This window comes from Oenanthe melanoleuca, chromosome Z (assembly GCF_029582105.1).
Source record: "Oenanthe melanoleuca isolate GR-GAL-2019-014 chromosome Z, OMel1.0, whole genome shotgun sequence".
NCBI lineage: Eukaryota > Metazoa > Chordata > Aves > Passeriformes > Muscicapidae > Oenanthe > Oenanthe melanoleuca.
Window position 1 is genome coordinate 21,982,456 of NC_079362.1, and position 13,921 is coordinate 21,996,376.

Consider the following 13,921-nt stretch of genomic DNA (forward strand, 5'->3'; position numbering starts at 1 on the left):
GGACCTCTCTGTGGGATGGCCTTGGCTGTGTACAAGATGCCCACCAAGTTGCTCTATCATTCTCCTCAGCAGGATGAGGTGGAAGAAAATAAGATGGAGAAAACAGCAATGAGTTAAGAAAAAGGAAGTTTAATTTAAAAAAAAAATAGGTTGTGCATGGAAGCAAAGGAAAGCAAAAGATTTTTTGTCTACTTCCCATCTGTAGGTGATATTCAGCCACTTCTCAGAAATTACCAGTTGCTGGGGTGAGGGAGGAGGCAGAATGTCAGAATGTTGTGGAGACAGTACTGGTGCTCTGCCAGGGCTGCTCAGGTCTGACATGAAAAGTTGGGGATTTTGAACACATTGCTCGGTTTTTGGAAAGGAGCTTTCAGCCATAGTGGAACTTTTCAGTACTGCTTTTAATTTTACAGTTAAGCTGGTGAAAAAGACTAGTGTTTTAATGATTTTTTTAAAAAGTGTCATCAGCCCTCTCAGCCCTGCAGATTCCACAAAGCATTTTAAAACAAGAATTTCTTACAAAATACATAGAATATGCATAATGTATGGAAATGCAATTGTCTGGAATGAAAATTTGCTCTTACAAATTCTTCAAATTACACTTCTCAATATATAATTCATGAGAAACTGATGCTGATGGCAAGTTTACCACTTGCCATTTGTGTTCTCTGTATTTCCTATGAAGCAAGACTGCTAAGCCTTGAATGTCAGTACTTTTTCTTAGTATATTGTCATTAAATGTTCTCTTGATTTTCACTTTTGTCACCCATTGATATGAAGAACTCTAAGAAAAAGGTCGGAACAGTCTGGGAAATTTCTGTTGGTCTGAGCAAACAGAGCAGATCTCTGAGCAGCCTGGTTTATCTAAGATGTCTCTGCTCATGGCAGGCATTTGGTCTGCCTGAACTTTGAAGGCACCTTCCAACCCAAACTATTCTATCATTCTGTGAAAATGATCAAATTTTCATAGATTGTCATGACTGCAAGTAAAGGAACCTGGGATAAATAGCTCAAAGATCAGATGTATTAATAGCACCTCACTGGAAAATACTCTCAGAAATATAATTTCACATTGTATTTTATGTGCCAAAATACTAAGTGTAATTGTTATCACCATTGAAAGCATTGCTTTTCCTTCTGTTTTTGATGGCTTATACTTTGCTATATTTTCTCTGTGTCTGGAAGCATATGCTAATATCATAATGCTTTGGATGGCATATCACACAGTTTTGGTTGACAAACTAATGATTTGGATGGTGAAACGGATTGGACAGTTCCCCTTATTTAATCCATTAAATTCTAGATAATCTTCATTAGAGGCCCCAAAGGCTTGCGTTGATTATTGGTTTCCAGTTCAAAATAGACCTTGGTGGATTTAAATGTAATCCCAGAAAAGCTACCTGGAAGCTGACTAATTTTTATGTCAGTTTTAAAATATCTTAAAATACAGTCCTGGTTTCTAGCAGAAGCAGCATCAGAGTAGAAACAAAGCAGATGTTTCTCTGATTGTATCTAAGGATATGTCAATGGTATTCTTAGAAATAGAGAAATTTTGGCTTGGCAAACTAGTGGTGGCATTTTTGTTCTCATTAAAACATCAGATTGATAAAGTCCATGTACTGCTTTGTTCCAAAATGTTCAGGCTTCTTTAAACATTAGCATTCTTATGATTTCATTGGCATTGCAGCCTTCTAGGAAACTCACTTTTTTACAGATCTCTTCCTTCATATCTTTCCTTCCATCAATCTGACAAGTGCAAAAAAAGTCAGCCCTAAGACTGCCAGTTGTAGCTGCTGCTGAAGACACGGGATTACAATGAATACTTAAAATTAATTTCTAGGAAAGATTTTTTTCCCTGTCCGGGGCCCTGTCTCCCCATGACAGGAAAGCCAGGACTTTTTTAGACTCAGCAATGTTCTGCGTCAAAATTCTCTAACTTCAGACAACAGTCAGGGAAATGACAGCTTTATATGTATCTCTTTTTAGAAGACCTCAGTAGTGTTGTAAACACGGAGTATATTCACAACTGTTGTGCTTATACACTGCTGTAAAAGCAGATGGATGTATCATGTGACATGCAAACTACTGTTTTCACACCAATCTGTAAATTTGAACCAGTAAAGCTTTCCTGAACATAAAGACTAAGTTGGTACTTGTTTCATAAACACTTTGGCTATGTATATTATGGCTAATGCAGCAAATGTTCCCCTAAAGGATAAACAATGTCATCCTCAGCTAAAGTGTTGTCTTTTAATGGCATGGTTCATAAATTACAATGTCATTAAAAAATTAAATTCAAACTATTTACAAAAGCAAAACAAGTTCACTGGGAAAGTGACTGAAATGTAAATTAGAACTTGGGTCTTTATTCTGCCTCCTTAGCATCAGTGTAAACTCAGCTCTAACGAAGTGGTGTTTGCCTCTGTCAGAGCAGGATATTCCAGAGCACAGGAACAGCGCGCGGGTGAAGCATTCCAGCAGGAGCGTCCTTGTTGGCTGACCTTCTCTTCTTTCTGTCTTCTGTCTGTGATGCTTCCCCATTAATTGCATTTTCTGTCTGAGTAGGATTTTTACATTTGCTGGTGTAAGATTTATATATTTGGCAGCCTTTAAGGATCAACTTGGCTAAGGATGTTTTTCTAGTGAGGCTAAGAGTGTCCACATGTGGTCTTTTCTGCCAGAAGATATGAGTGGTAGAAAAGACATTACACAGCTATGATCTGATTAAATGAAGCTTATCCATAGTTATGTCTGTCTTACCAGTTCAAAGATAGAGGTGTGATTCATGCTTCTCCCTTCAGACCTAGAATAGGACTGTGTGACTACAGATACTATCACATGCTCTATTTTAGCCATGAACTGAGTAAGAAAAATCGTAAGGTGTCCCAGTCCTGATTTCTGGAGGAAAATAAGGTGACCATGGATTTCAGAGCAAATAATTAGAAATAATTCCTCTGTGAATGCTGGAACAGGAGTAGGGCATCTGTGAAGAACAGCTAAGAAGACAGGCACAAGTTCACGTTGTGGCAAACCGGGATAAACATGAAGTTAGGACTTCACATTCCCTTTCCTTCTTTCTCTTCTTTTCCCTCTGATATTTTCTGAGATTTTCAGAAAAATTTAGCTCATCTGTCTACCTCATGCTACATACACATCAGTGGCTCAGTTACACATTCCATCTGTATTTTTCAGAGGTTGGGAGAGAAAATGGTGAGTCCCCTGTGAAGCAGCTTCCAGCAGTATAATGATGACTGTGTCTCCATCTTCCAGTGGGTGCTATTGCCTCTTCTATTCAGACGTGAGGATTCTGACAAGAAAGTTGCTATGCAATTAGCTCGTTCTGACTCACAGTAAGGGCAAAACTGTGCTGTGAGATGATCCTTTGACGACCTGCCTGAGATACTGTTTGCAGCAGCGTGCAGAGCTCTGTGTCACTCAGTGGGGCCTTGGCATCCTGTCTGAAATTGGGTAACCAGATAGTGTCAGTATCTACAACTGCTTTATTTAACATTTATCTTGCCTGGAAACTGTGTCTCTCCCTGCTGGGCAAGGTACCTGATAAAGCAAGCACTGTATTTTGCTGAGATCTTGAACAATCTCAGCTGCTCCAGTTGAAGCTGACTGCCTGAGGCTTTGAGGAAACCATCAGTCACGGAGCTCCTATCCAGTTTTGCATCTCCTTTTTCAGCAGAATCATCTGCAAAGTCTTGTATTGTCTGAGTGAGTGGAATGAGGAAGAAAGCAGTTACCCTTCTCTAAATTCCAGCTTCTATCACCTACTAATGTTACATTTATGTGTCTACCTAGCAGTAATGTCAGCAAGACAAGTAAATTTAATAGAAAAGTAAGTTTTCAAAGGTTCTTCACAGGCATTCAGAGTTGCAGAAGCTAAAGTGATGCCTTGAAGCAGGGGGAAGCAACAAAATAAACCAAGGTTTTTGCATGAGCAATCCTGGCTGCTATGAGTAATATCACTTGCTGTCACTAATATTATGCAGGAGATGGCTATAAGACCAAGCACATGCTCAGTATTCTGGGCAGTTGTATTCAGTTAAATCACATCATTGATTCTAAAATTGTAGTCTACTGACCAGTTGCAAATTATCTGCATTTTGCTTTCTGAACATCAGATGTGTTGGGAAGGCATTGTACTTCAGATTAATAGAATTGTTTGTTAATAGGATTCTGGGTTTCCCAAGGAACTGTTTTTCAAAATTGTCTTGGGTAGGGAAGAAGATGTCTGTTTCAGAATCAGCTACAGGTCCCTTCTCAGGAGAACTGATAGCTACAGATTATTAATTATTTGCTGTTTTATAATAAACATTATGTCTACAAACTTTAAGGAGCACCAGACCTTAGTTGTTTGTTGGCAGCTGCCAGTCCTGGAGCAGCAGAAATCATAATAATCCCTGTAAGAGGACTCTCAGACTGAGAAGCAGGAAAAAGGTTTTGCACATTGTCGTGCCCATCTCTCTGACCCAGACTTGAATAGTTATAAAATCTCAGAAGCTGCAGTGGCAGTTCTATTTCTCTCATTAAAAAAAAAATTGGCAGTTGAAAAGAGAATTTCAAAACAGACTCAGAATTTTATATATCAGCCTAGAAAGAGTTGCAAGAAATTCTGAAAGAAATTGTTTAAAAAATGTAGCCAGGAGATACCTGGGGAGTAGAGTGAGTGAGCTAACAGAATGCCTGGCTTCACTTCAGGTGTCATCAAAACTGCCGTCATACAAAGCTGATTCCAAAAGGCCTCTACTCAGGAATAAAGGTCTGGTGTCAATAACTGCATTGTGACCTAGTTCAGACTAGTTTCACCACAAAACCAGTATAGATCAAATCTTGGATGCTTAGATGCTTAACAACACTTTTATCCCCGTATCATGATCAGTACAGTAAATTCAATAGGACTTGGAGAACAGACTTACTCTTGTTTATCCTGGAAATAAGGCATAAATTTGAGAGAAGACTCATTGGAAAGACAAGTAGTTCATATTTATTTTGTGTAAGAAATGCCAGCAGCACAAAAAGAGAAACTGACAAAGTAATGAGAACAAGACAAAAGTACACTAAGGAATACATATTTTTAGCTCTGCCTTCTATTTCCATTTTCACTTGAATGAAAAAGAAAAGTGTTTTTAAAGTTTCCCATTGACTACATATAGCCCTAGTGGCTACTACCATTAACTCTGAAAGGAGTAAGGATCAGAAGGGATGATATAAAATGCAGCCTTTAATAAAATTCTAGTTAATAGAATACATCTGGGGTGCTTTGTTTTAGGAAAAACAGGTTCATACTATTTCACAGATTAATATGCTCAAGAATTGCTGGGATGAATCATGGAGGCATAACCTTTTTTGGGGAATGTTGTTATAGATTGCTTAATTGCATTATGTTAAGTTTTATTCATTCCATTTTCCTCCCTTGGTTCAACCTGATAGGAAACAGGAGTAGTGCAACTGGATTTGGAGAAAAATGAAGAGATACAGGAGATAATGGAGAAGTCACTTAGATTAGAATGGAGCACTCTTTAGATAGTAAAGGATTTTTTTCTGCAGAAGGACTGAAGTAGGTGTCTCAAAAGTTGCCAGTCCAGAGACACCTGAAACCTACTGACAGAGCTATCTTCCTCTTCTTTTGACATGGCAGAACAGGAGCCTGCGAGATTAGTATTGTAAATAGATTTCAGCTGCTTCTACTGACCCCTTTTTTTCCTTCTTGAGTGTAGTGTCTAGTGGCCAAGAACCATGACTATTCAGCAAGAGGAGAGTTCCCAAAGGTTTCCTGACCTCACCAGCCCAGCAGGTAACTTTAGCATAGCTGCAAGCCTATGAAGCTATCATTATAACATTATATCCTAAGGTCACCTAAGAAGTGTTTCCTACTGAGTTTCAGGGGAAGGGAAAGGGGTATTGCAAGATCAGGGCTTTTTGTATTTACTCCTTATTCCTCAGAATTTTTCAACAGATGACCTTTTTCCTAGTTAGAACTGGAGAGGAATAGGTAACAAGTCTGAGTAACTCCCTCATTAATGGTAATACTAGCCTCCCATTGTGTTGCTGTATGTTATGGAGGGATAGGCAGCTGATAACATTGGTGAGATTATCCTTTTTCAATGTAACTGCAGCTACACATTATTTTTAGTAGTTTCATAGTCTACTCTCCTTAACCTGTTTTTTCTCCAAGGCACTTTCCCTGGTCATGGAAAAGGGGAGCTAATACAAAAAATACAAGGTGGTGCAGGAACTAACACATAGCCCATAACATGGACCTCCCTGAGGGAGGCAGGGTCTGTGATGTGGTATAGTAAAGCCAGACTTCTGAGAGTGCTTATGGGTGTAACAGAGCAAGTCAGAATCAGAAACTACATTGATTACACATCTATTTCTAAGATGTCCTTTTGTGTTGTACCTAATCTGACTCAGCTGTGGGCTATTGGCAATAGTGATGCCATTCCTCCTTCTCTCTTCCTATGCTTCACAAGTGACAAACTCTATCTGTTTCTTTATGTCACATGAAATACTATCAATACAGGTATCTGATGGAGAATATACCTTTCTTCTTTGTAGATCAGTTATTTGATGGATCAGTGAACCAGAACATCTCACTTGAAAGCCTCACTATAAATAGATCCAGTTTTACATTGGTGAAAGAATGATAGCAGAAAAGTGGTTTGTTATGTACACAACAGGTAGATAAAAATAGCAGGACAGACTCAGTTCTAGTATCTCATAGTCTACTGGACCCTTCTGTACACATTTTTTTTCCACTCAACAGATACACAAATGCTTTTGTATTTTTCCTTCCAACGCATTGCAAAAACCAGTGCCTAATTCAGCAACACAGGTCCTATCAGGATTTGCTGTAGATTCTGGTGTTGACTTGCCTACTGGCTGTTGCCATTTTCCTTTTCTATGCCTCTGCACCACTTCTGGCCACTTGTTAGGCCTGCAGAACTGGAATGGCTGCAGTGGTCTTTAATTCCTCTTTCTCACACAAGGTAGCACTCAGACTCTTACAAAAGGTTAAGTTGTATACATGGTAAATGGTGCTGTTTGGTTTGGTTTGATCAGAACATTCAGGTAGTTGAGCTAAGGCATGCAGCTATGCTCACACATACAATCCCTGATAGCAGCTTTCTCACTGCTCTTACTTTTTTCCTCAAAATTCTTCTAGGTTACAACACTTAAAGTTACATCATCAATTTCTCAATTTCACCAAAGAGTAGGTGTTTTCCTGGTTTGTTAATAGAACTCTGGGTTTCCCACGGAACTGTTTTTCAAAATTGCCTTGGGTAAGGAAGAAGATGTCTGTTTCAGAATCAGCTACAGGTCCCTTCTCAGAAGAAATGATCATAGATAGCTACAGATCATTAATTATTTGCTGTTTTATTATAAACATTTTGTCTACAAACTTTAAGGAGCACCAGACCTTAGTTGTTTGTTGGCAGCTGCCAGTCCTGGAGCAGCAGAAATCATAATAATACCTGTAAGAGGACTCTTAGACTTAGAAGCAGGAAAAAGGCTTTGCACACTGTGACATCCATCTCTTTGACCCAGACTTGAATAGTTATAAAATCTCAGAAGCTGCAGTGGCAGCTCCATTTGGTGTGCAGAGAGAGCCAGGTTCTTTTCAGACGTGCCCAGAGACAGGACCAGAGGCAGTGGGCACATACTTTGTCTAAACACCTAGAAACACTTAGTTCCTGTAAGTGACTGAGCATTGGCACAGGTAGCCCAGGTAGGAACCTGGGCCACATTCCTTGGAAATGTGAAAAACCTGATGGGCTGCAGTCCTGGGTTACTGGCTGTAGGTGTCCCTGCTTGAGCAGGGGGTTGCATCTGATTATCTCCATCATACCTGTTCCAGGATACCATATAATTTCCTGCTTTTACTGAGAGTTTGAACTTCTATCACTTACCAATTGTGACCCTTTCTGATAATAAATTACACAGTAATATGATTTCCGAATGTGTCTGATGTTCTGTATGATTCATCCACAAGAAGGAATGCCAGAATTACTGCCATATGCACTCTGACTTTAATCTTACCAAAATAAACACTGAAGGCATCGAGGGTGAAGTAAATTTCTTAGTGTCCTAAAATAGAGCAAACGGCACCATGTTATCCTCATCTTCTTTATGCAGAAATAACTGAAGGATTCTCTGTTAGTAATTAACATGGTAAAAATGTAAGAGAAACAAGACAAAACCTATATGAATGTGAAGGAAATATTTTGGATTATATAGTTAAACCCCAAATCTTACATGTCCTGTTAGCTCCAAGAACAACATTGTGATCTATCAACTGTGATGTATCTGCCATGAATAGAACTTTCAGTAGCTCCACCAAAGTCTGTATTCATCAAATTTAAGCACAAAGGCAAAGGAAATATGCTCACTTCTAGACCACTTTCCTCTGAATGTTTAGCTGTTCACATGGCACTTATTCCGTTGGTTTCAAAGGATATATTTTTGTGTGAGTAATCTAAAGCCATACTTAATCCATGCAGGATCAAGACCTATTATTTTAACTAACTTGGTGTCTTCATCTGTAGGACAGCCATGTGCAGTTAGTGATACTGATAAGAGGCTTTATAGATAAAAATTCTGATGGAGGTGCTAATTGCCACTATTTCTTTTTTTACTTATTACTACCACTTATTCTTAGCCAAATAGAAAGCTCCCACACAACACACAATGAAACCAAAAGCCATGCAGACCCACACAAGAAAAAACAACACCAAAACAAACAACATCCCACCTCTCAACCACTTAATGAAGTAAAACCTGAGTAAAACCTAAGTAAGTTTTGTGATATCCTACCTTTCCACTCATTTTTAACTGAATGTAGTTGTATGTCAGACCAAAGCAGCTTCCTTTTATACTACCAATTGCTTCAGGATGTTCCAGATTTTCTCTTAAAAATAAAATAGCTCAACCATCCTCATAATGCCTAACAGGCATACCAATTCTCTACACTTCTTTTTGGAAGATGTACTCAAAAGTCAATGTTCTGGGCTGTAAGTTAAATGCTGTTTGAGGACTTCTTGTCTGCATGTACTCTTACAAGTTTGTGCTATATAAATGTGTACAGAGATGTTTTGAAACAAGCCAGATCTGCTTATTATTCCAACTTAATTGCTGAACGGGCAGACTGCCCTACTTTCTTGTAACTTTTTATTGCAGGGAAGCTGACTAATCTGGCTCTTCCTCCATCAACAGAACTTTGTGAACTGTTCACATCCCACTTTGAGAACAAAATTAGGATCATTGTGAGTTACTTGCCCCCTAACAAAGCTGCCAACACTAACAATTCTCAAATTCCAAATCTTGAGCCTGTCAAAATTTTCAAGTTAGAAATACTTTTGGCGTTTTATGTTCCAACACCTCAGGGCACTATTATGTTTTGCCAAATCTTTGGTCTAAACAGTTACAGTTTTTCTTCATTCTCTAATCCCTCTGGATTCTCACATTGTTAATCTTTCTTTGATGGTGTGGAACATCTTAATAATGACAAAAAGTAAAACAATTATCAGTCCAGTTTTAAAAAGAAAATTTACCAATAGAAGATCTTACATTTGCTATTTAGTATTAAATATCTTTTTTTTTTTTTCCTTGTGATTGCTGTACACTGTAAATGTGGCAATATCTTTCAAAGAATATTTCTTGGTTTCATCTCAAGCTGGACCCTGTCCTGTGCACTGGGAAGCAGTACTCTGAAGAGTTAATTTTTGATCTCTGTACCCTGACTGGTGTTGAATTTTTGCTGCTGCTGCTTGACCTCTCGATTTACTTTGACACTATTTTGATCATAACAGAACATTAGGTCTCTTGGCAACTCAGACTGATTTTGTTCTAGTTTTCATTGAGATCTCTTATGCACAGAATAGTTCTGCCTTTCTCTTCCTGTCCGTCTCTCTCAGGCATGTATTCACAGGCACACACTCTCTGGAGTATTTTACACATATCACAGCACAAAGCAGGCAAGGAAAGGTGGTTTGATGGTTAATAACCAGCTCTCCTGGCCAATGTGTGTGTTCATTCACTGCCATTCTATTAGCAGATTATAACCTAGCATGTACACTGTTTTTCACCAGAAGACATCAAAGCTTTTTACAAGTCAGTAATAACTAGTACTTCTGTAGAGATATTGCTGCAGACAGGAAGGTTTGCCTATTACATTATTGGGGAAAGTAGTTAGCCTGGGTACAGAAACCAGGGATATGGGATCATGAAGAAAGGAGGATCATTACAGAGCTCTCCTGGTTTTTCAGCCATCCTGTCTCAACCTATTTATTTGACACAGTTTTGTGCACACTATTCAGGATATAAACAGGTTTAGGTCCTGGTTTTTTTACTCTCTATGTCACAATGCAAATCTTGTGTGTAGTTTTGTTAGTTTCCATGCCATTTTTTGTGGACAGCACTGTCAACTGGGTATCTATCTGCTCAGATATAATTTAATTTTATACGGTCTGGAAGGCCTGCTTAGGTCTTCAGGTGTTAGATCCCTTCTTTTTGCAATACAGCACTGGTCTTTCTCTCAGTTTCTCTGGAAATGTAAAACAAAGACGTGTAAAGTGAAATCACCAGTCATTGGTTCCAGAAAGTTTTTGCATATAGTTGCCTTGATTGCATTCTGTATTGATACTCCAGGTATTCCTGCTTTATAAATCAAATGCCCTGTTCTACCAGCTCTTATCTTATAGAAAACTAATAACTATTATTCTCAGCCCTTTTTATTTAACTTAAAATTGGTATTTCTTGTGTGCAACAGACCCAACAGAGCGTGTTTCTCAAAAAGTCTACCAAAATACTGCTTCATTTCTCTTTAGAGATTACATTTTTTAAAATGCTTTATGTAACCATGTCCTCCCAATGTCAGCATCTATTCTCCAGATTGTTTTGAAAGTATCTGGGATATTTAGTCAGTGATCTGACTTTCTTCAAGTCAGAAAAAAAAGCCTTAAAAGGTTAGAAAAAGGAAAACTTAATTCCATCCTTCTTGGGTCATTAATTCCATGATTTATAAGACTGTATGAAATATTATGGATGTATTTAATAAAAAGTATATTTTAGATGAGTTCAGTAATAGAACACCCCAGCTTTCCAATACTGGTGATTTTTTATAACAGAATTTATGTGGGAAAATACTTAAATATGGATGCTAAGGGACTGTAACTATACAGTATTGAAGGTTGTATTTTACTTTGTCTCTTAGATTTTCTACACTGCATTTATTATTTTGAGAAATTCAAAATTGTTTTAATGCAGCTATTCCTGAAAATACAACCTGAAATGAAAACCATTTTTCTTTTTTCTGATCACACCATATCACAGATAATAAAGATTAAAGAATCAGAGGTTAACTAATAAATCTGCTTATCTCATATAAATGGAAAACTATCTACCTAATTCTACAACTGTGTTGATTCTACACAATTACCAGAAATTAAAAGTGGTGGAAAAATATATTTTAATCACAGAAAAACAGAAGAAGGAAAAGCAACTATGACTCAGTGAAGACCAGGAGTAAGGCTGTTGGAAGATTGTCATTTTATGTAATCACTTTCCTGAGTACAGTCACATTTTGGTTTTATACAGATATAATTGTACCAATCTTAGTGTAAAAGGCTTAGGGCCAGCTTTCAGCACAGTGTCAAATTCCCATTAAAGAAGCTGAAATTAAGTACACTTAACAGTAATAATTTTCTTTCAAATGGCGACTTCCAGAGGTCTATTAAACCGAGGGGATGAATATGTATAAAAAAAACCTAGTCATCTATATATATACTTTATACAATTTTATATTCCTTGTGTGTGTGTGTGTGTTTGTGTGTATCTATATATATATCTTGGTGTAAGTATATACTTTGGTCATTTTGCAAGTGGAAATATGTTCCAAGATTCTACTGAATACTAAACCAGATCTAATAAATCCAGTATCATACTCTGTTTTATGCAGAGGCTATTCCTTCTGTCTGAACCCCTATTGATTTGCAATCTGCTTCTTAGGATACAAAGGTAACATAATGCATAGCTGTCAGATTAATTTCCAGAATTCTATATCTGTCTGTATGTGCAGATTTTAACAGAAATGAATGGAGATAAACGTGCTGGGACTCAAGTTCAAATTGCACTCAGGGGGCACTGTATTGCCTACACACACATTGGCATACCATTGACCATTCTAGAAAAGCTTGTTTTATAAAAATTATTGCAGAAAATACCCCTTGAGCACTCTCCATGGAAGATACACTCTGAAAAATGTGTCTCTTAAAGTTTTCTTGTCCAAAGACTAAACCAACTTTGTTGAAAGGCCCAGTTTTTGTGCTGAACCTGAAAGAGGTTCTTAGGTATTCTGAATTAGCCTGTTAATGTTGTCTCCCTTTGTACATGATTAGGCAGATTTCAAAAGAAGTAATAGTGATTCTGTAATTTCTTCAAGTCATGTGGTTTTAGCTGAGGAATCATTTTCCCTCCAAATGACTCAAGAGAATTACTGCAGTCTTTAGTTATGGCATAAATCTATTTTAAAATGATTCTTCTTTTGTCTATAGCATGTGATCAAAGCCGTGTCTTTCAGATCCTCAGTTTTTTCTTAGATGGAAAATGAGAGCTTGATTTAAAAATGCAAACTTTGAATTCTGAGTGCCTAGTAGTGTTTATTATAGCATTTGTCCTGCTGAAATCAGTGAGACTCAGGATGATGTCAGAATTTGCCCACTCTTGTTGCTCTTTACTCTTGATTACCAAAAGATTAAATAGAAAAAAAGAAATAATATATAGTATATAAGAGAGCTTCATGAAGCGTATGCTTTGTCTTTGAGGTACTTCCTCTCTTCCAGTCCCATAACTTTTTGTTTTGCAATTATAAATACAATCATAAAATGAATGATTTGACATAGCATTTTGTTATGGTCTGTACGCCTTACATTGTTCTGCATTCACTGAAGGGAGTCTAATATTGCAGTCCTAAGTTAAATGTGTCAAGCCTTTAATATGAGGCTTTGTGGCCTGAAAGAACTAGGAGATACTCAGGAAAAGCATCATCTGCATTTTTTTCTAATTGGTTTTCTGGGCACTACTTCTGTACCTTTACATTCCTGGATGCTAATTTCTGAAAGTAGTGTCTCTAGTGCTCTTGCTAGCTGCTTAACTTTCCTGCCTCTGCTCTTCTCTAAAGGTTTTGCAAATCTGAAGGACTCTGGAAGTTTCACGGAAAGTAGGATTACATGTTGGACAACCAAATTAACCGTGAAAATGACAGGAAGAATAAGTTTGAAAAGGTACATGCCAGGGCTGCTCAAGGGATGTGAAGTTTAACAGAGCAGAAGAGCAAGACCAGGAGTGTACTCACCTCACCTCCTGGAGATGTAACTATAATCTACCATTCAGGAACAGGAAGGACAGCAACCTGTCAACACAGAATGTAAAACAAATTTCTTGCTAGAATCTGTTTGAGCTTTTAAAGTACTATAAAAGTACTTTAGTAGGTTTAGTTTAGATGTCTAGGACATGGTTTAGATTTGTGTGGTGACTGCATTTGTTTCTTCTCTATAATGAAGATCACTTGTATGTATTAGTGTAAATATAGTATGCTACAAATACTATTAGCTAAAGCTTAATATTTTTATGCTATCAGTGGGTTTTAGGGTATTTTATCTTTGGTAGTTCCATTGTATTGATTTGTTTGAAATGTTGCAATAATCCATGCAGGTGCAGAATAGACAGGAAATTATTCTGAAATACAGAAGTCTTTGAATGTTGGAGGACACTAGGTCAATTAATTTGCCTGGCATGCAATATAAGTCTGTTTCATCAAAGAAATGGGTTGCTTCATATGAAAAGCAGTGAGAACATTCCAGAATTTTATAAATCTATTTCACATAAATAGCCCAGTAATCTGTATCTATTTATG